This window comes from Anas platyrhynchos, chromosome 5 (genome assembly GCF_047663525.1).
Source record: "Anas platyrhynchos isolate ZD024472 breed Pekin duck chromosome 5, IASCAAS_PekinDuck_T2T, whole genome shotgun sequence".
NCBI lineage: Eukaryota > Metazoa > Chordata > Aves > Anseriformes > Anatidae > Anas > Anas platyrhynchos.
In genome coordinates, this window is record NC_092591.1 from 17521760 (window position 1) to 17542164 (window position 20405).

The window sequence follows — 20405 nt, forward strand, 5'->3', positions numbered from 1 at the left end:
ACAATTTTGTCTCCGTTGGGCTAATTGTTGTGAAAAAAAAATCACCTTTTTCTCAGCAGAGACCATCTGAAGATGTGGTACTGTTTCCTAAGGAACACAAAAGTCTTCTCTTCCACTGAACTGGAGGGGAATCTTGTTGTGGCACACTAAGAGCTCACCCCATGTGTCACTATGACCACTGTCCTGGCTTGCAGAGCAAACCAAGGGGAATGTGAAGCAAGTAAGTTAAGGTGGGAGCGAGTACTGCTTTCTCCTGTTCTGCTACGAAAGAGCAACTTCTAAAAAAGGGGGAGCCACAGATGGTAAAGTCTTAAATTACCATGGCGAGCTTTGCTGGAGAGTGTCTCTAGTCCCCTTAGATGGAGCCCGTCTGCAGCTGATTCACAGAAGGTCACGTCTGCCAGTCCTGCCTGACTCCTGAGCCTACTCATCTAGTCAGTGCGGCTGACAGGGATGAAAGAGTGTAGCTGGTTGAAAACATTTGATATGGCTCTAGACAGGCAGACTGATTTGCAAACTCAAAGCACAGGAGAGGCTGAGAGCTCTAGCAATGGATTATAAATTAGGTCGGAAACACAGGCGCAAGGTGTGGGGAAGGAACGTGGCTGGAGCTGGGTGGGTGAGCAGCCTGAACAGCTTTCTAAACCTCTCTGCCCCTGCAAGTGTCTGTTCCATTAATAATTTGCTCTGTCAATTGATATCGTTTTGCAAACCTGAGTAACTCTGCACACTCAGCAACGAGGTATTCCTGCAGCTCCCGGGGTATGTACACACACATACCTTTGCAGTGGGACCGTACACCAAGTTTGATTTCGAATATGAGCGTAGTGCCACGCTGGGACGTGGCCGCTCCGTCGGGAATGTCTGCAGGAGCTGGGTGCCAGCTGCTGCTCCCAGGGCTCTCTGCAAGCCCTGTGACTTGCTCGGATTTGTCTCACTCCGGCGGTGTCTTGCCAATCAGCTGACTGCAGGTATCTCATGCCGCTGACAGACGGCGTCCCCTGGATCACAGGTTACCACGTGCAGCTCACTGACAGCAGAGCGGGGTTACAGCAAGTCCAACTGAGTGCTCAGTGGGATCTTTCGTGCTGCTGGGCAAGAGGGCAGGATCTGGCCTCCCTCATCTGACTGCTGGGTCACAGACTGGTGACCGGCTCACAGCCACAAGCCATTCCTAGCTGGCCACGGCTTCTAAAGTCATCACCTTCTTGGGTCTGGACTCGAAGGCCCTGGGAGTAAGAAAAGCCTCCCCCTGAAGGGCAGCTTGGCTCTTGCCAAGCTGAGGATCTGGCAAGTGCTGGGAGCCAGGTCTTGGAGGCAGCTGCTCCCTTCAGGCCTGCAGCTCCTGCTGAGCTCTGCAAACCTGCCCTTCCCCAAGCACACATTGCACAGGAGTGTGCTCATGATGTAGAAGTCTGGAGTACAGACACAGACCCTAAAATGGACCCTGAGCTGTGAACTACCAGCCTAGTTCAGCCTGGTATTAATCATGTTCACCTTCCTGCTGCTGCAGGCCCTGTGGCTTCCTGCTTGCTTCTCCCCCTGCAAAGGGCACAGAATTTATCTCAGGCAGGGGCCCAGAAAAGCTCCATGTACCCTTTGCCTACCTCTTTTTGCCTGTCTCCTCATTAGTCATACCTCTCCCTTTCGCAGGCAGTTCTCTGCTTCCTGAAAACAACATTTATTTTGCATAAACGGAAGTAGGGAAGGCAAGGGACTGGCAAGGGACTGCTGAATCAGAGTCCCCAGCTATTACAAAAACTACAAAGGGAAGTGTGATTTTAGGAATATGGAAACTGGTAAAATCCAGCAGGTGGGTAGCTCAGCAGTGACAGGGAATCCAGGAAAAGTTTCGTTTCACTGTTTAGAAATCTCTGCCGTATGGTTACAAAACACATGGGTGTAGAGAAGAATCCCACTGAAGTGGGAACCACGTGGCACAGCTGTGCCACTGTGCAGAAATCACAGCAAGACCATTGTTACAACAGAAAAGTGCAAACCACAAGCATGTTTCACTGAAGACTTTGTGCTGTTGCTGCTGTGAATTTTTGTCCAAGCTATCAGGACTGTGACATCTATAAACTCTTTGAACACAGTGGGTGGTCAGCTGGATAGGTAACTATAGATAGGGTCTGACTATAGGTTGTCATCTAGCCCTTATAGTCTCCAGCAGCTGTCAGGAGAGGATGTTCAGGAAAAAACAAAGCAGGGTGTGGACAGAGCAATCCCTCTGCAGCAACATCCTCCCTGCTTCAGTGATGAGCAATTTAGGAACTTTCTGAGCTGGAGGCTGCTGCCAGGCTTTGATATCTTATAGGCACTGACAGACCTACCCTTCTTGAATTTGTCTAATCACTTTCTGAACCAATGTGAACTTTTGAACTCTACTACAGTTCATAGCAGTAAGTCTCACAGTTTTAATAGAGGGAACACTGTGTGGAGATATAGTGTGAGTTGGGAAAACTGTCTTCAATTTGTTTGTTTTGTATCTACCAATGGATAGTTTTACTGGCTATCTTACATTGTAAGCATTTCCCACTCACTTTCTCCACAACATCTGTGATATCAGATCTATCAACTCCACCCCAGTCATCTCTCTTTTAAAACAAGGAAACAGAGGCTGTTTGATCCTCCATGCAGAGGGCTGTTTACTATGTATTATCACCCCAGGTCCCCTTGTTAGCCCACTCCTGAGTCCAGCGATTCCCCTTGTGGGGCAGCATGACCACCACTGCAAGCAGTGCTCCAGACATGTGGATCTCTACAGTGGTGAATCTGTTTTGTTCTTGGGTCTTGCTCTATAGACATCAATGTGCATTTTTGACAGCTATTGAGCTGGCTGCAGTTTTCAGAGAAATATCCACTATGACCCAAAGATCTCTTTCCTGAGTTGCACCAGTTAATTTAAAGGTTATTGCTGTCCATGTATGGCTAAAATTATTGTTAAAGGATACAATCCTCTTAAGCTATCTGATGTTAATCTCCTTTAACATGTTCCTATTGATAAGCTGGTGTGAGAAATTGATTCCTAAAGGCAATAGTTAGAAAATTTTGTATGAAATCTCTCTTTGTTATGAGAATGGCGTTCTTAAGCAGAACATGGCAAAACTCGGAAGCAAACTCTTTCTTTAGCACTCACTTTTATGGGAATTTCTAATATATCCAGGTCCTTTCTCCTCTATCAGCTCCATACCACAATGCAGCTTAGGCTGAAGGCTGAAAGTCATCACTGATGGTTGTGAAATGAGTTGCTATTTTTAGTTCATTTAAAAATTCCCATTAGTTCATCTCAAACACGTGATGAAATCCTCGAAGAGAGAAGAATTAAATCAGCAGGGAGAAGAAATTTTTCCTGCTATCCTATGGTTAAATCTCTGAATGAAGAAATACTGAGGATAGGAGACTGTGTACCTGCTACATCTTCTGTCTTTGTCTCTGTGGATAAAGGAAGAATACCATCTAGTTGTTACCCCTTACCACAACTAAAAAACATGAAGGGTAGAGCCAAGGTCTCTGAGTGCCTTACAGATGATCCTATGAACCCAGCAAGCCATCTTTCATCAAAGCCACAGGCTGCTTTAGAAATTATGTTTTTTCTTTGAAAAATCAAGCCATCATCTTCCTAGGTATTAATACTAAGCTCATATTTTCCTCTCAGCTTCTGTCCCAGCAGGACTAACATAATCTTCATTGGTTTGCAAATTGCAGACAGCTCCCCTACACCTACTCTAGCTTCTCAGCTATGTTTTTCCTCCTGAAATTGTTCTGAAGAGGGGATTGGGGGGGGAGGGATGTTCCCCAGTAGAAAAATAAAACTGTTTGCATGATAAAACTGATGCCTGTTGCATGCTAGTTTAAACAAAAGAACCCTACTGTGGACATTTTCTTCTGTAGTGCAGACCAGCTTGGAAAGCTGTATAATGCATCTTGACAGCAGTACAAATCACTAAAGGTCAAGGGCTTGGGGATTAACCACATCCCCATACAATAGGCTGGTATAGAAAGGGCAGGACCATGAGGGTTCAGCTTTAGAATGAAAGATTTTGAATAGAGCTGATGAAAATGGATTTGTGGAAAGGAGGGACTAGCAGCTTGAACCCTTCCAGTACTCAGGCAGGATAATAAGATCTCAGTGCAGAGGCAAATATGGTGCTCTCCCCATTGTTTTCTAAAGCAATCAACATCTGGTTATGAGGACCCTACTCCTGGCATATCTTTTCCCTTTCTCCCCAAATTTACTTTAGCTGCAGGTGCTCCATTCAGCTACAGATTTCCAGAGATCTTTGCTATTTCTAAAGCCTAGATCAGTTTAAAGGACTGGAGGTTTCACTTGAAAACCACTGTTCATCCACAGTGACAGGCAAGCTACTTGATTGTTCTCCATCTTGGTCTCCTTGTATAAAATGAAAATAAATAATCATCTTTCTCAGAAATACTGCTAGGTTTAATTCTTGCAGAATTTCTTGCAGTTACAGTGTTATATAGTACAAAGCATTATAAAACAAACACTTTAGGTTGACAAATCAGGCCTACTTCTAGCATAGTATTGAAAATTACTGCTGACAGGATAATCTTGCCTGTGGAAATCCCCACGGTTTGACTAGACTGAGGTAGATGATTTGGCAAGTGAAATGCTATCAACTTAAATCCTATCACTGATGGACATTTTCAAGTCAATCCAATTAAGTTAGTTCTTTAAGTAAAACGATGGGCCACAGTTTTGGAAGGTCATGATTAAAAATAATATTTATCTCAGAAGCACAGAATGATCGAAGTTGCAAGGTACCTCTTTAGATCATCTAGTCCAACCTGCCCTGCTCAAACAGGGTCAGCTACATCAGGTTGTCCAGGACCATGTCCAGCTGGGTTTTGATTATCTTCACAGACGGAGGATCTGCAGTCCACTTCTCTGGGCAACCTGTGCTAGTGTTTGACCACCCTCACAGTAAAAGCTTGTGTTCTTGTGCTCAGATGCAATCTTCGTGTGTCTCCATTTGTGCACATTTCCTCCTTTCCTGTCACTGAGCACTACTGAGAAGAGTCTGGCTCCCTTGTCATTATTCCCACTCATTAGGTACTTATACACACTAACAAGATTCCCCAGGCTAAACAGTCTCAGCTTTCTCAGCCTCTCCTCGTATGCAAGCTGGTCCAGTTCCTTAATCACCTTTGTGGCCTGTAAGAGTCTCACTCCAGTATGTCCATATCTTCCTTGTACTGGGGAGTCCAGAAATGGGTATACTACTCCAAATTCAGCCTCATCAGAGCTGAGTAGAGGAGAAGGATCACCTCCCTCGACACATTGGCAATGATCTTCCTAATGCAGTGGAGGATACTGTTAGCCCTTTTTTTTTGTCTTTTTTTTTTTTTTTTTCTAAAGGTCGTTTTTGGAAAAGCTGGTTTCTAGCTGATCAACCACCAATGTGTACAAGTGTGTTGGGTTAATCCTCCCCATGTGCGGAACTTTGCACTTCCCCTTACTGAACTTCAAGAGAATCCTCTCTGCTCAGATCTCCAGCCTGTCGAGGTCCCTCTGAAAAGCAGTGCAACTATCTGGTATACCAGCCACAAATAACAGGCCCAGCAGAGCACCTTTCATTGTTGGTGCTTCAGTTGACTGTGACAAGAAGTTGACATCAATGCACTCAAGAAATCTCTTAGATTCCTTGATCCCTGATGCATTATCATTTCAGCAGGTAACAGGGTAGTTAAATCCTCCTATGACAACCAGGGCCTGTGAATCTGAGGCTTCTTTCTGCTGTTTGAAGAAGGCCTCATCTACTTCTCATATATAGAAGTCTGAAGTGACTAATTAAGCAGGTACAATCACAGAAATAAACTGTGGGATTAGAAGAAACCATAAGCAGATATGCAAACAGATTCAAGAGGTCTATTACCAGATCAGGATGTCTATAGAAAATATCCACTACAACAGCACACAGTCCAGTCTGTCCACTAACTTTAGCCCACAAGCTCTTGCCTGGCTTCTGACAGGTCCCGAAGCGGAGTTCAACACTTTTCGGCTGTTCTCTCACAAAAAGAGCAAGTCCATCTCCCCACCTTCCCAATCTATCCTTCCTCAAAAGCCTGTATCCCTCTATAGCAGTGCTCCAGTCATGTAAGCCATACCACCACATCTCCATGACCCTGATGAGGTCACACCCCTGTAACTGCACACAGAAGTCTAATTCCTCCTCTAATTGTGGCTACTGGGGGCTACCACATCCAAGGTCCCAACTGTGCTGTTGTACGTATGCTACACTGTGTGTGTGCTACAAGCAAATGCTCCATGCTTACTTTGCTAGAAGCCCTGAATTTTAGAAACAAAAATGAAAGTTACTTATGTTTTCCAAAAGTTGGCACACATTTTTTTAAACTGCTGTACTAACCTAGGTGCATATCTACTTATAGTTTCCTCATTTCACTCATTTGTGCCTGGGTGAGTTAGTCACTTCAAAGATCTATCCACAAAATGCAGCTGCTTTACTGTACATCTGGTTAACAACTATATTACTCCCTTTGGTTTTGTGAATTTGAATATTTGTACAGCTCTTTCCACTCAATATTCAGGTACAGACTCCTGTAGGAAAAGTGTTTATAAGTTTAATATCTTGTTATAAAGAAAGTAGAATGAGAGAACTGCTCCAGAGAACAATCCTTACGAAGAAACTATGTATCAAAGATGACAAATAAATGAATGTGAGATCACAAGGGAATAATGTGATAAAAAGTCTAAGGCAATCCTTGGATGCACAATCAGGAACACAGTGCATAAGCTACCTTTGGATACATTTTTTACAAGACAGTTGCAAGACTAATTGTATATAGATCTTATGTCCTCATTTTAAGGAGAACTCTTTGTGATAGTACAGTAAAGAGCCACAGAGATGATTGTAGGACCACAGAAAATTATTTTGAGTGGACCCAAAGAGCTCTATCTGTGTATCAAGAAAAATAATATTGAGGTTTGATTTGATTCTAGGATAAGAGTATCTAAGGAAATCAGGTACCAAAGGGCTCTACATATTACTAAATACAGTACAATCAGAAACAACTATTAGTCTCAGTCCAGTGAATTAAAATGAACAAAGAAAAAGTTTTAAGCAAGGAGTAAGGAGTGAACTCCTATGGACAGTGGTAGATTTTCCAACATCTAACATTTTCCTAATACTGAACTTCTAGAAGAGATGTTTTGATCGAGTTGAAATTATACTTGATTGTTGCAAGAATAACTTAGAAATTCAATGCTAGTGACATCCACCTGGGATATCAATGTTATGACCAAATGGTCCCTTAACAGAGTAAAAGAACTTTGTAATTTCAGAGCCCATAGTCAGTCAAGTCTACCTGTTCTATAAGAATTTGAACCATTAGTTTAATGAAGTCTTTGCATTTCCAAATCTGATTTAAAAGCATTAAGTCACTCCTCAAAGATGATAACCTCTGGAAAACACACAGCTTCAGATATTTGATCCCCTGAGCAGACAGATATACAAAGAATTGCTTACATAGTCATATCAACATTTCAAACGGGAGTTTTTCAAAAGACAGGTTGTTTGGTTCTTCAACTCTGTGATTCTGGTGTGTGTCAACTGCATTGTCTGAGCTTGCTGTGACATGCATGCACAGCAGATACAAAACATCTCAGCTCAAGCCTTTCCTTTTGTACATGAGGAGAAAACTGTACATCAGAAATTGTTTCCTGTATTAGAGATCAACTGAGAGGACTCTGTACAGAAAAACCTATTGAAATTATTTTTCCATTCCCATCAGTGGAAGTATTTTTCCCTGAAATCAGTAGCAATGACATTATTGAGTATCAGCGAAGCGTGGCAAGGACAATGAAGCTTTCAGAGAACACTCTTCTTTTAGCTGCACTCACTGGGTAATGAATGTTAGTGTTCTTTGCCAAAGGGCATGGCATTTTTTGCAGCTCTCATTTCAGTAATTCTGCTATGATACTTGTGCTCATTTAAAAAAAAAAGAAAAAGAAAAAAAAAAGCAAGTCAAAATACTATAGGCTATATGAACGGTGCATCCCACATAACAGGATTGACTGAAAAGTTGTCACTGAATGCCACTATTTATTAGTAGCATGGCTCCATGAAAGAATTATTATGTAGGATTTTTGTTCACTAATTATGTGCTAAATTACATTAAATTATCACAGTAGTGCCTCGTAATTACAGTTATTATGACAAACACCAAACAAATGAGTAAAGGAGTGACCTCTTTCATTTGAAAATAGGCAACATAAATCTCTTACCAATGCCAGCTTTCTGAATATGCAGCATTAGTGTCAATTTTCATTTGTGATTTGCAATTGGAAGGGCTTCTTCAATTAGCTTTTTTAAAGCCCACTGCTCAGTGAAGGTCTCCCCTGTTTAGCTTACACAGGAATGGATAACACTGCTCCCACTGGCTGTCAGTCATTTCTTCATCCACCTTCCCAGTGGCCTCCCCTTGCCTACGCAATCTATGGCACAGCATTCCAAAAGCCTCCTGAAGCCATCTCTCAGAATGTTTTCTAAAAACACATTAAAGCTATCCAATGTTAAATTACTTATCTCCAAAATTTAAAGTGAGGACCCTTGTGTTTTTTTGATTAAAGTCATGTTTTACCTTTTATGCCAATATCTAACTACTAAAAATCCAGGTTATGTTTAAACTCTTATTTACCTACAGTGCAATTCTCACATATTCACCTTTATCCAAAATACCTAATACAAGAGTTTGTCACAAATAGGATGCTAACTTAGACAGCTTGTGGATATAATCCATTGTAGTATTTTTCATGTTCCTCTGTCCCTTCAAAACCTGCCAACAAGGTTCCCCCATTCCATATCTAACCCACAGAAGAGTTAACAAGTCACACTTATAAGAAATCAAGGAGGAACCAGTCACCATTCCAACACAGCTTCTAACATTGGCTTGCCAGACATACACAAAGCACATTACCTTTCCATTCTATTCAATGACTATTAGTAACATGATGAATAGTTTACTGGCATATTTGTTTCAAGGAATTGTGAAATTCCAATGAATGCGTATTGTTCCTACTGTTGAGATAAGGTTAGGTCATGTGATATTTACCAGCACAAATAAAAAGACTGACTACCTGTGCCACACGGCAGCTCCTGAATGAATATTCCTTTAGTGTAGACACAGCAATGTTGCTACTTGACTGACCAGTCACCATTAACAACCACCCCAGATTGAACTGCAGCTATACAGACAGCAATTACTGGTTGAATATAAAACTAACCTGGAAGAAACTGACTCAGCACAAGCAAAAAAAAAATATAAGCTAAACTCATCAGATGACATTTCTTATTAAAGATTTTGCAGAGAGGATCAACTAGATAAAAATCTAGCCAGGCTGAATGATGTGCTCAGAAATAATACACACTACACATGGCAGGGATATTTTGAAACTTAAGTTTCTTTTCTGAGAACCAAAGACTGGATGTCATGCTACCACTACTTTGAAATTTTGAAATCTATTAACCAAGTGCTTTCAACAAATACCCAATCCTCATCTAATTCCAGAGACTGTGAGTACTTGTATGCTTTAACAAAATTTTAATACAACAGTAAATTCCAGTTTCAGGGCAGGTTTTATTTCTAAGTGCTTTATAATCCTTATGCATATAGACATGTTTTTGTCCACTCTGTAAACACAGTTCCCTTTTAGCCTCTATTGGCTATTCAGAGAGCACTGCATCATGGTTTTAGAGCAGGAAATGTTGAGGCTGTGAAACAAGTCTGGCATTTAACAGTATAAATCAGAATTTGGTGAAGATTCCAAGGCACAGTATAGAGAGCTTAAATAGAAAGCCAGCTGCCTGTACTCTCAGAGAGGAAAGACTTTGCTTTCATTTTATTTTTCATCTACTTTGTTATTTGTCTAAATGACAGCAACTCTTGAATGGCAGTACCCCTTAAAACCATGTTGAACTGAATCAAAGGAAAGAGCATCCAATACTGTTTCCTTCAGTGCCTGATTTACCCATTCAAGATTCATTTAGCTACAGATCTGACTAATTTTGCTTAATTCATCAAGATCAGAGCCCCAGCCCAATGGCTCCAATCTATTTTGATCTATTATTAACAGAAAGAAGAAACCTCCTTCTTCCCTGTTCCCCTCCCCCGTACTATACTAAGAATTTATTGTGGTCACATTCTTCAAGTTGTAAGTATCTGTGATGCTCTATTTGTTTACAGGAAGATCTATCTGAAGCAGAATAAATACAGAGTTGGCCAGAGCTGAACAAAAAAACAGCTAGGGAATAGCTGGGGTTAAGTGGTACAGTTCCTATGAGAATCCAGTGTGGTACGTTAGTATCTATTGACAATCAGTTTCTCTGAGGTGTGTACCTTTTATCATCCTCGTGGATGTGTACCTCATTGGTACACATTAAAAATGCAGCCCTATGTCACTAAGGTATTTTGTCTTTTATAGGACTGAAAGGGAATTAGACTTGTGAATAACAGCTAAATCCAACAGCATGCTTCACTGGTATACTGTAAGGTGGTATACAATACTCCTTATGTACATGCGTACAGTTTTTCAGCTTGCTTATCTTATGGGTAGTGCCCTACTGCACTGAACTTGGCACACCAAGTCATTTCGCCTTCCAGAGATAGTCAATGTAATTTCCCACTCTGCGGAAGTAATGCATTTAAAGATATGTTATTATTCTTGTAATAGAAGACGTTACTGAAAACATACCTAGTATTTCATTATCATGATCAAGATGAGGTGACCCAGTCATAACCTCCGTAAACACCATCTGACTCACCACTTTGTTAATTGGTTTCATCTACTCTGGTGCTATCATCAACAAGTTTTTATGAAGCGGAGGTCAGAGTTACCATGTCACTCAACACTGTATTGCTGCATTATCCTCATCTAAATGTGAATAGGTTTCATCCTTCATAGCCTCATTGGTCTAGTTGTTTATTTGCAGACCATAATCAGATTACTCTAATATGTTGTACTGCATACCTTCTTCCAGACTGGAATCCCAGGTAACTATTCAGCTGTCATTTTAAATAGCTATATATAGAGTCTGTTCTCAAGCATTTATAATTTGCACTTTCTGGTTAGTGGAATATTGTGAATTATAAAACTCCCCCAAAGCTATATTTGTTCAGTTTGCTCTGCTGTCTACATCAATCATGATTTGTGTGTGTGTGTGTGTGTGTGTGTGTGTGTTCCTTCATTTGGGGACCCAGGAGTTGGACTCAACGATCCCTGTGGGTCCCTTCCAACTCGGATATTCTATGATTCCATGATTCTAATTTATTTACTCACTTTTAGGAAGCCATGGATCTTTGGAGCTCCAAAAACTTCTACAGAAGATATTTTTCTAATTCCATATTTTATTTACTGATAATCAATCTTAGTCAATTCTGCTTACTATCAGATTTTTTCTAAATTCTTCCTTTCATTATCCATACTTGGGTCACAGGTAAGGAAGGATAGCATACACTGCCCTTGTGCACGTTGTCAAATAACTGTTTGCAAAAAACAGTCCATCACTGACCTCATAACGTGGTTTATTACTTGAAACATTACTAGGAACGTATCTTTGATACTTAATACTGCAATACCCCCCCCCCCCCCCCCCCCCCCCAAAAGACACTACAGCATCCAAGAGACAAGTCTGTTAGCACTCAGCTGCGAAGACTAATAAAGGGAAACAAGTTCATTATAGCGCACCTGTAGCAACCCTGTTAATTTATGACCCTCACCTGAGTACTACTCAACAGGCAGTGTGGTGTCAGAGTGATGGTGAAGCAACAGCCTCCAAAGGACTAATCCAGCAGTACTGTGAGGCAGGTTAACAATAGTGGGGTCCAACTGTGCCGTGATGCTTGAGTTACTGCTCAAGACTGGAGGTGGCAGGGCAGAGTCAAAGCATGCTGCAGAACGGAAACGGGAAAACTCACAGATATCTTTCCTATTCGGTCCCATTTGGCTGATAAAGGCTCCAGTCCTGTTTCTATTATTTGCTACCTTTCAGAAAGGTTAAATGTTACTGATTCCCAGCCATTAGCTCAATCAGCAGATATTTCAGGATAACAGAACTTATTTCAACTGACTGGAGAAATACATACTTCTATGCACCAGGCAACTTCAAAGAATATGATGTCAAATAGGGACAGGCTATTTCCAGTGATTTAAAAAACTTCATAAATAGTAGGGCTGTGCAGTCAAATCCAACTGAAAGCTCAGGAAGCAAAACATAAGGACACTGTCTGAAAGTAGTGCATTGACAACTCATCAGCTGAAGCATGCTAATGTGTCTGTGTTTGTCAAATGACTGATGTTTTCGTAGCAGAAATGACTGACAGAGTGACATTGTCCATCGCTTAAGGCCTCACTACCACAGGATCAGTTTCAATAGCTTTAGCTATTGTTGAAAGCACTTTCGCTCTTCCATTGAGAAAGACACTGATATGAATTTAGTTAGCAATTTTTAGGCCACTGTTATACTGCATTCAGTATGTATTTTCTGTTTGTTTTGTTGTCGTTGTTGTTTTCTATTCAAAAGTTTTCTGTTCAAAAGTTGTGGGCTTAGAAATTTCCTTGTCTTTCTCATAAACGATATCAGCACAAGAACTAAGAAAACATAATCATCAAAAAAAAAAAGGCAGAAAAAAACTTGAGACCTAACTCTTTGACAGATTTTACTTTCCAGTTTAATGGTACAGGTCCAAAACAGGTTGAAAGGAACTCCCCTATCCACTTACAAATGATAGGTGAATTACACAGTAATGGATATGTTTAAGATTTGAAGTCTACCTGTTCTGGAACATCCCTATCTACAGTGAAATGTATTGAGGATTACTATCACACTTTAGGGTAAGAAATCCAAGAAAATAAAGAAAAAAAACCTTTCATCCAGTTAAAATTGGTAAGGAGGGTAGTCTGATAAACAAAATAAAACCAGAAAACCACTCTTCAAATTGGCCAGGACACCAAGCCTATTGATTTTGCAGCTGTGAACATGCAAAGCCAGAAAGTCAGAGAGAGCGATTTTAAATACCACATCCCAAAGATAGCAGGCTCCAACTGTGCCAGGCCCTACAAACACTATACAGGACAGTCATTCAGGACAAGCTCAAGTGCATGACTGCTAGGAACTTACACCTTGAACTTCTTTCTTGCAGTACTGTTCTCACACCCCCACCTTTCCCCTTAGAGAGATTTATATTCCTTCACTGCTTAAGTGACAACAAGGGGTGCAGAATGGAGAACTGACAGCTCTGATGGCCGTGAACAGGACAGCTGATGAATTAGAAGTATGCTGGCTCTCTGAGGTCTGAGGGACTGGGGAGGGAGAGGTTTGTTTCAACAGGAGGAGAATTAGACTAATCTTGTAAAACCCCGGGTTAATTTCTTACACAGATTCACTTTGATCTTGCATGAAGTGCAGGGGAAGCTTTGGGGATGCCAGGGCAGTCACTGAACAGTGTCAAAGAACAAAGAGGGATACTTAACTCTTGCAAATACTGACTACCAGGAAGAAGTGACTACTCTCCTTCTACAGATATTTAGGATTACTCACCAGTTCTTTTCTCTTCATTCTTTAGGTCTTTTTCCTTCTGTGTTCTTGTAGTTTACAATCCCTCTGTTGGACTGATTCCCAAGGAGTGGCCTTTCTGCAGGTGTAGTGTTGTAACAGCTCTGAAATGTTAGTCACCATTTTATCAGTGTTAAAATATTCTCAAGACTATCCCTCAAGGAGAACTGTCACTCAGCACACTGTCTAGTAATTCTCTATGATGCAGCAAGTTAGAAGATTAAATAAAACATTCCATTCATGTTGTTCATCTCACCTGTTCTGTACCCAAGACTGGAGATCAGTCTGAGGAAATGTGTACCAGCTGTAAGGTGTTCGTGTTTACATTGCAACAGGTCAGTAAATCTGTTCAACTTTGAGGAAGAAATGCCTTTGTTTGTGGTTCTCTTACAATACTCTGAACAATCATCAAAGAACTCTACAGAGTTATTTTTAAAGATTCAGTTCTGATTTAACTAATGCCATTGTAAATCAAGAATAACTGCACTAAGCTGATTTTATGTAAGATTTACTTCACATTTGCATGCAATAAAGATGTGAGCCTTCTAAGTACTTAGGTAGAGGACGTAAGACACACTTATGACAAATCCCAAGTATGATAATGTACTTACTGGAGATACTGATGCTCATGTTATCTTGACTACATTGAGTAGTCCAGACTAGACTCTAAACCCACTGAAATCTCTACAAATATTGCCATCAATATAACTGACTCAGGATTTCACAGAATACATATTTATTAGGGACTGCTGCTAAGAGAATTCTCATGTGTTTTAAATCACTCTGCAGTGGTGAATAATTAATACTCAGAAAAGGTTCAATATTTCTTTCTGCGAGGAGGCCAAGTCAGCAGCCTACTAGATGCTGCTCAAACATGAATAATCTCCTGTTTCAACAGCACTGCCTGTGCTTGCAGCAGAGAATTCCACACTCTCTCTTCCTTCCTTGCATCTGTAGTTTCTTCTAAGTTTACACTTAATAATGACACTAAAAATGGGAGTTACAGTTACCATATGTGTCTGCTCACCAGAGGTAGCTGCTGTCAGTGCGGAAGCGGGAAGGAGGTCAAGAGATCCTGCACTGCCCTGGAAAATGTGGGTGTCAAGAGACAATTCTTATTCAGGAGAGTTTTTCAAAGAGAAGAGCATGGGAAATGGGAAGGGCAAGGAAGAGGAACACTTGAGAGAGACAAGGCAAATATTCCCTAAAATTACAGGCATATTTCCAGTAAATACTTTGCATCTCTAACTGCTGCATATGACTACCCACTTACTTTGCCATAGAGATACTCTGTGAGTGGGAGTAAAGCTAACCTCCATGACTGTGAGCAGAGGCAAGCATTAATATTCTCTGTTCAGATGAATTTTGTCTTCTGAAACTGATTAGGGAACCCTTCCTTCGATGAGGATTCTTTTATAATTAGCTCTTCTCATTTAGGCCACTGACAGCTAGCTTACTTCCTTCAGGTTCAGAATTAATGCCTAAAGTTTTGTGTTGTGTGAAGTTAAGCACACGCTGAAAACACACTAAAAACTCCACTTAAAGTAAAAAAACATTGACCGACTTTTTATAGGATTGGAGAGCACAACTGTGGAGAATCCTTGTATAATCCAAGGAGACCACCATGCTGCCTTATAAATGAAAGGTCATTTAATAGGGTTTTATCCTGTTATGTGGTAGCTTTTAAATGACACTTGTGTCCTGTTCAAGGCCCTGTCTCTCTTATATGCTGTATTATACACAGCCATGTGATGGTCTCTTTAGAACAGTTAACTGTTTTGAAATATATGTTTTCAAGATAACTGGCCTTTTTACTTCCACTTGTGTGGCTCAAACAACATACCAATTTGAATATTAAAAAAAAAAAAAAACAAAACACACAGCAAACAAATATTATATGTTGTGTTTAAGGGGATGGGAGACTAATTACTTGTGAGAAAACAGAAATGACAACCTGTCACAGAAATCTAATTGCCATTATTAAAAAGCATCACAAAATATTAGTCAGCTTTCAGTGATGGTTCAAATGGTGATGAATGTGCCAGAATTGGCTCACCCTGACAAACTAGACTGTTCAGGTACTGAATCAGAGAAGTGACTGAGGTGTGCACATGTGGGAGGGAGGTGTTCCAGTTGCAGAGAGAAGATAAAACAATTTTAACAGCAACAAGAAAAATAGTGAGCGAGGCTCCCATTTAGTTTAATAGGATATTGTGAATATAAAATTACCAAAATATTTTTGCCCCTTGATACAAAAGATATCAGGCTATTAAAATGGAATACACTCTTTTTTTTTTTTTCTTTTTTTTTTTTCTTTTTTTTTCTTCTCCACACAGGGGTATCATATAACTTATTGTCCCTTAAATAGCCCAGATCAAGATCACCAGATTTAAACACACAATTTACTTTCAATGCTTTTAGATCATAGATTCCACAGGGCACAGTTTCGGGTATGTTTTATAACTACTTTAACAAGCGTAGCTGTATATACCGGCTCCTTGCTTACTTTGTGGTGTTTTTCTGTTATGTCTAAAAAACAAAACTAGACTGCTCAGTTCCACTTCCTTGTTAACATACAGTCACTGTTCAAGTTGACAATGCATCAGATGTTACAAAGTCACTAAACAAGATTTGATTACTGTGCATCTAGAGGGAAGCTGGAGGCATCCTGAGGTATTTGATACAGCCCATGCCCCTCCTGCCTTGTATGCCATGGTCCTTTCCCATCCTTCTACCTTTACAGGTCCAAGCCCAGGTCTGTTTGCCTAGACAAAAAGGCTCTTTGGGACATACATGTAGTGAGTTGCGCTTACAGTGCTACAGTCCGGGTGGTAATGAACAGACTTCCAAGCAACTTGGAAGTCCGGGTGGTAATGAACAGACTTCCAAACCAATGTGCATTTGGTTTTCAGCTTAAAGACTCTTAATAAAAATCTGAATGATTAAAATGTTTCCACCCTCCCCATGGTAAATATTTTGCAATTAAAAAAAATATATTAAATTGTGTCAAAGCAAAATTGGAAACCCAGAAGAAGCAAAGTGAGTCTAAGAAGGAGTTTAGTTTATATGTTCCACAGCATTAAACCAAAATTAAAACTCTGCAGGGAACAGTAACCGACATTACTATATTTTTTAATTATTAGATACATCAACATATTGACTATATGAGCCTCGGGTGTATTCAGCTTGGCCTGGCTGTTTGGAGTTCACTGCTACTTGCAGATTCAATGAGAAAAAGGAGGTGTTTCTTTCTGAAGCGGGTGATAAAGCTCCAGTAAATTTAGATCATTCTGTAGATAAGGTGAGAGCAAACTCCAGAGAAAAAGAGAGCAAAGTATAAAGCTAAACTTGGCCCTGAGTTCTGCAGTGGGAGCTCAGCACAATGATAGAGAATCATATTTTGCCCCAGGTAAATAATTGTATCTACAAAATTTAAAAGCCATTATTCAGAGGCAAGTAATTATTGCCTCCAAATTCACTGGAGTTATGCTTGTTTTATGTGACTGTATTTTGGGCTGGATCTGTCTTCTGAATTCTTTGTCCAGACCCCTCATGCCCTTACCTATCTGTCAGTTTGGTGATTTAGCAGGTATCAGCTTCCAGCTTGGCAGATCCCCCAGGTCCCAGTTCCTTGTCCAGTCCTGCCCAGACCTTGGCTCTTGCTCAGTGCTTATCTCTGCTTCTACGGTAGAGAGCCCTGAGGTCTTCCTCACTGTATCATCCAGGCAAGTAAGGGCTCACTCAGTCACACATCTGTGGTGTCCTTTGCTACCATGGTAAACCTGGAATCACACAAATACCTGTCAAACAATGCATGCATTCTGGGTGATGTATGCTAAAAAGGCAGCACTATGTATCAGGCTTGAAAGTAACAGCGTGAGGACACAGGGGGAGAAGATGAAAAAGGACACACTGTCCTTTACCTTGGCAATTCTGCTATAAAAGGCAAATCCTTACCTGATCCTACATAGGAAACAGATCAGCCAGTGAAGCGACAAATACTGCTCAGATAGGTGGAAGAAATAACCAATGACTAGTGCAAATGATCACAAGGGCATACAAAATGAATTTTAGTAGTAGTCTAAATATGAACTGACATATTTGCATGTTATTTCACACACTCCCACAGAAATGACTCTGACTTTAATTATAACACTAAAAATGCATCCATGCTACAGTGAGACCAAGGATGTTCAAATTTAAGGCGAGAACAGTAGGGTCCCACTGCCCCAAATTCATTTTGCTATAAAGGGAATTCCATGAACAGAATGGCAATTCCTCCTGCAGTTTGGAGACGTCAGCAACATCTGAGAAGCATAATGCATTGAGTTAGTCCAAGAAGCTTCATTTTCCTTAAAATTCCTTTTTGTTTTAATTTGCTAATTTTCTCTCTTATTCTGCCACCTGATTTTGCCACAATTCCAGCCAAGTTCCAGTTTGAAGAATTCCATTTTGTCTATCTTATATCTTCCTCTAGAATCTAGAATAGCTGCAGAGTTTTACCTCATAGAAGCCTACATCTCTGAGAAGGTATCTCACAGGTAGACTGAGAAAATTGTATTGATAATGAAGACAAGCATACGAAAAAGGATAGCTTTTATTTTGCAATATATACTATTACTATTTTTCTGATCTTAAATTAATCAAGTTTACATGGTATTGATTACTGTTACCATAGGACCTGACAACCTTTTTTCCTATTTTATGACTTATTTTAGTGACTCTCAAATCTACAAGTAGTTCCCAATCCTATGTCAAGTGACTTGCAAGTGGTCTACTGAGACACATTAAACAATGAAAACATGAAAACTTCAGTCAAATGTCTCAGATCAGGTAAATATTATCCAACAGAAACTGCAAGTGTTGGTACTGATTTGGGGGCCAAAAAGTCTGGAGAGTTTTATATCAGTAAAATTCTGACAGCTTCAACAGGATGCTCTTGATTTATGCTGGAATAAATGAAAAATTAATCACCTCTCCAATTTATCACCTGAAGAAAGCAAAATAATCCATCTTGTAATGTGTGGCTCACTATATTCTCAGTAAGAAAAGTCCTTGGAGTAATCTAGTGTAAAGCAATGCCAAACCTCAGCACAGCATTAGGAAAGAGAAAACATCTCTGCATTGCAGACCAGATGTTATTCCAGTAGCCTCCCCATTGAAGCACAACTTGCTTTGTTATTCCAAGGTCACTCGTGTATGTGACAGGTTTACATACACTTGTGTGTAGCCAAGGTGTTGGAGCAGATCACTCTTGGTGCTTTGTCCTCAGTGTGGTGAGATCCATCTCCTTTTGAAAACTGTAAGCTCCCTAGGCTTATGAATGTCGCAAGGCAAGCTGCAGGGATTGCAGGATCACTGGCACACCAGCATGTCCTCCATTTTACCTCAACCCTTCCCACCGGCACAGAAGGCACTTTCCTGCACACAGTTAAGCAGCTGCTGGGAGCAAGCTCCATGGGACCCCTTCAGCTATGGGGCTGCCTCCACACCAGGTGCTCTGCTGGCACCTGGCTTCTGTGCTCCTTGCACAGCCAGCAGCCCAGGAGGGAGCCACACAGTGCCTTGGATGGACCAGTGAACATCAGACTGGGTTTTTAAAACCTGAATTTCCCCTACCTCAGTTGCCTTCCGGTGCCCTTGGTTCATATCAGTTGTTTAGGTTTTTTCCTCAGTCAGGTTCTATAAGGACCTTCTAGCAAAAACGAGTAATTATATACATGTATGTACAGGATTATAGTGTGAGTGCGTGGAGCTGGGCTGATTGATGCACCCACGCACCGGCCACTCCCTTCAGACACTGCTGCCAAGAAAAGAGCCCAAAACGGGGCCTGTTTCTTCATTGCCATGGCAACACCGGGTGGGAAGCAGCATTTCCTACAAGGCAGCGGTGCTGAGCCTCTGCAAGAGGCTGCCAGGCTGTGAGTGCGCTGTGGCCAGGAGCAGGCCCTGCAGTGTGGCACCTGGGGCAGCCATCACCCCTCACCTTCGTGCCAGCCACCGCCATGACCTTCCCTGTAGGCCTGCAGGCCCTGGTGCTCACAGCTACCCCAGGCGTTCTCTGGTGTGGGCCAGAGGAAAGCACAGCAGCTGCCCAGGAAGGTGACAGGGCTGTAGGGCCACCCTGCAGGGATGGAGGGGCCCCAGGAGGCTGGCCTGCTGCCTCCTACGTGCTCTGCCTTCACCCTGACCCACCTAGAGTTGCTTTATGAAATGGGGAGCAGTGTATCTGAAAGAAAAACAACCAAACCAAATGCAACCAAAAAAAAAAAAAAAAAAAAAAAAGTGTTGCCAAGCTTTTGAGTCTGCTGTGCCCGGAGGCTTAGCAAGACTGGACTTTCTCTGAAATAATTGGCTTCCTCGCTGCAACTCTGGCAGCTAAGACTAACGCATCTTAAACAGCATGTAGGTTCACTTGAGTTATTTTTTGCTTCCTCCTCTTACTTCTAAGTGGAATCTGACCGCAGTAACAGAAACTTAAAACCTCATATTTGCTGCGAGGCATGTGCACAAATCTAAAACCTGGGTAAATAATGAATAAAAGCTTATCCACTCGCTATTATATCAACCCATTTCTGTGTCCTTGAGAGGCTGATGATCACTGTAACAGCATAAGACTGAAACTGACTGTGACCAAGTATAAACACCTTTTTTTTTTTTTTAATTCAGATTTTTCTTCCTTGTGTGAACATGTCTGGGTGTGGATGGTCTGGTACTAGTGTGCAAAATGGGTGTTGAATAAAGGAAATACATTCTCACAGCTACCTTAGACACCACTGCAGAGAAAGCCTTCATAATGAGAGGTGTGTCTAC

General features: G+C 41.2%; 1 long non-coding RNA gene across 8 annotated transcripts in view; it reads right to left on the bottom strand.

Moving 5' to 3' along the window:
* The window catches only part of LOC140002581 (uncharacterized), a 44796-nt gene extending 25029 nt beyond the window's left edge, over positions 1-19767 (bottom strand). For 2 of the 8 annotated variants that reach the window (XR_011809527.1, XR_011809530.1), the window contains exons 1-4: positions 19212-19766; positions 17155-17374; positions 13578-13696; positions 11758-11928 (exon numbers count right to left, since the gene is read on the bottom strand). This is a non-coding gene — a long non-coding RNA (uncharacterized lncRNA). Of the gene's footprint in view, positions 1-11757; positions 11929-13577; positions 13697-17154; positions 17375-19211 lie in introns of all 8 variants that reach the window. The other 6 variants (XR_011809526.1, XR_011809528.1, XR_011809532.1 and 3 more) reach the window with 6 other exon arrangements.
* Positions 19768-20405: the final 638 nt, after the last annotated feature.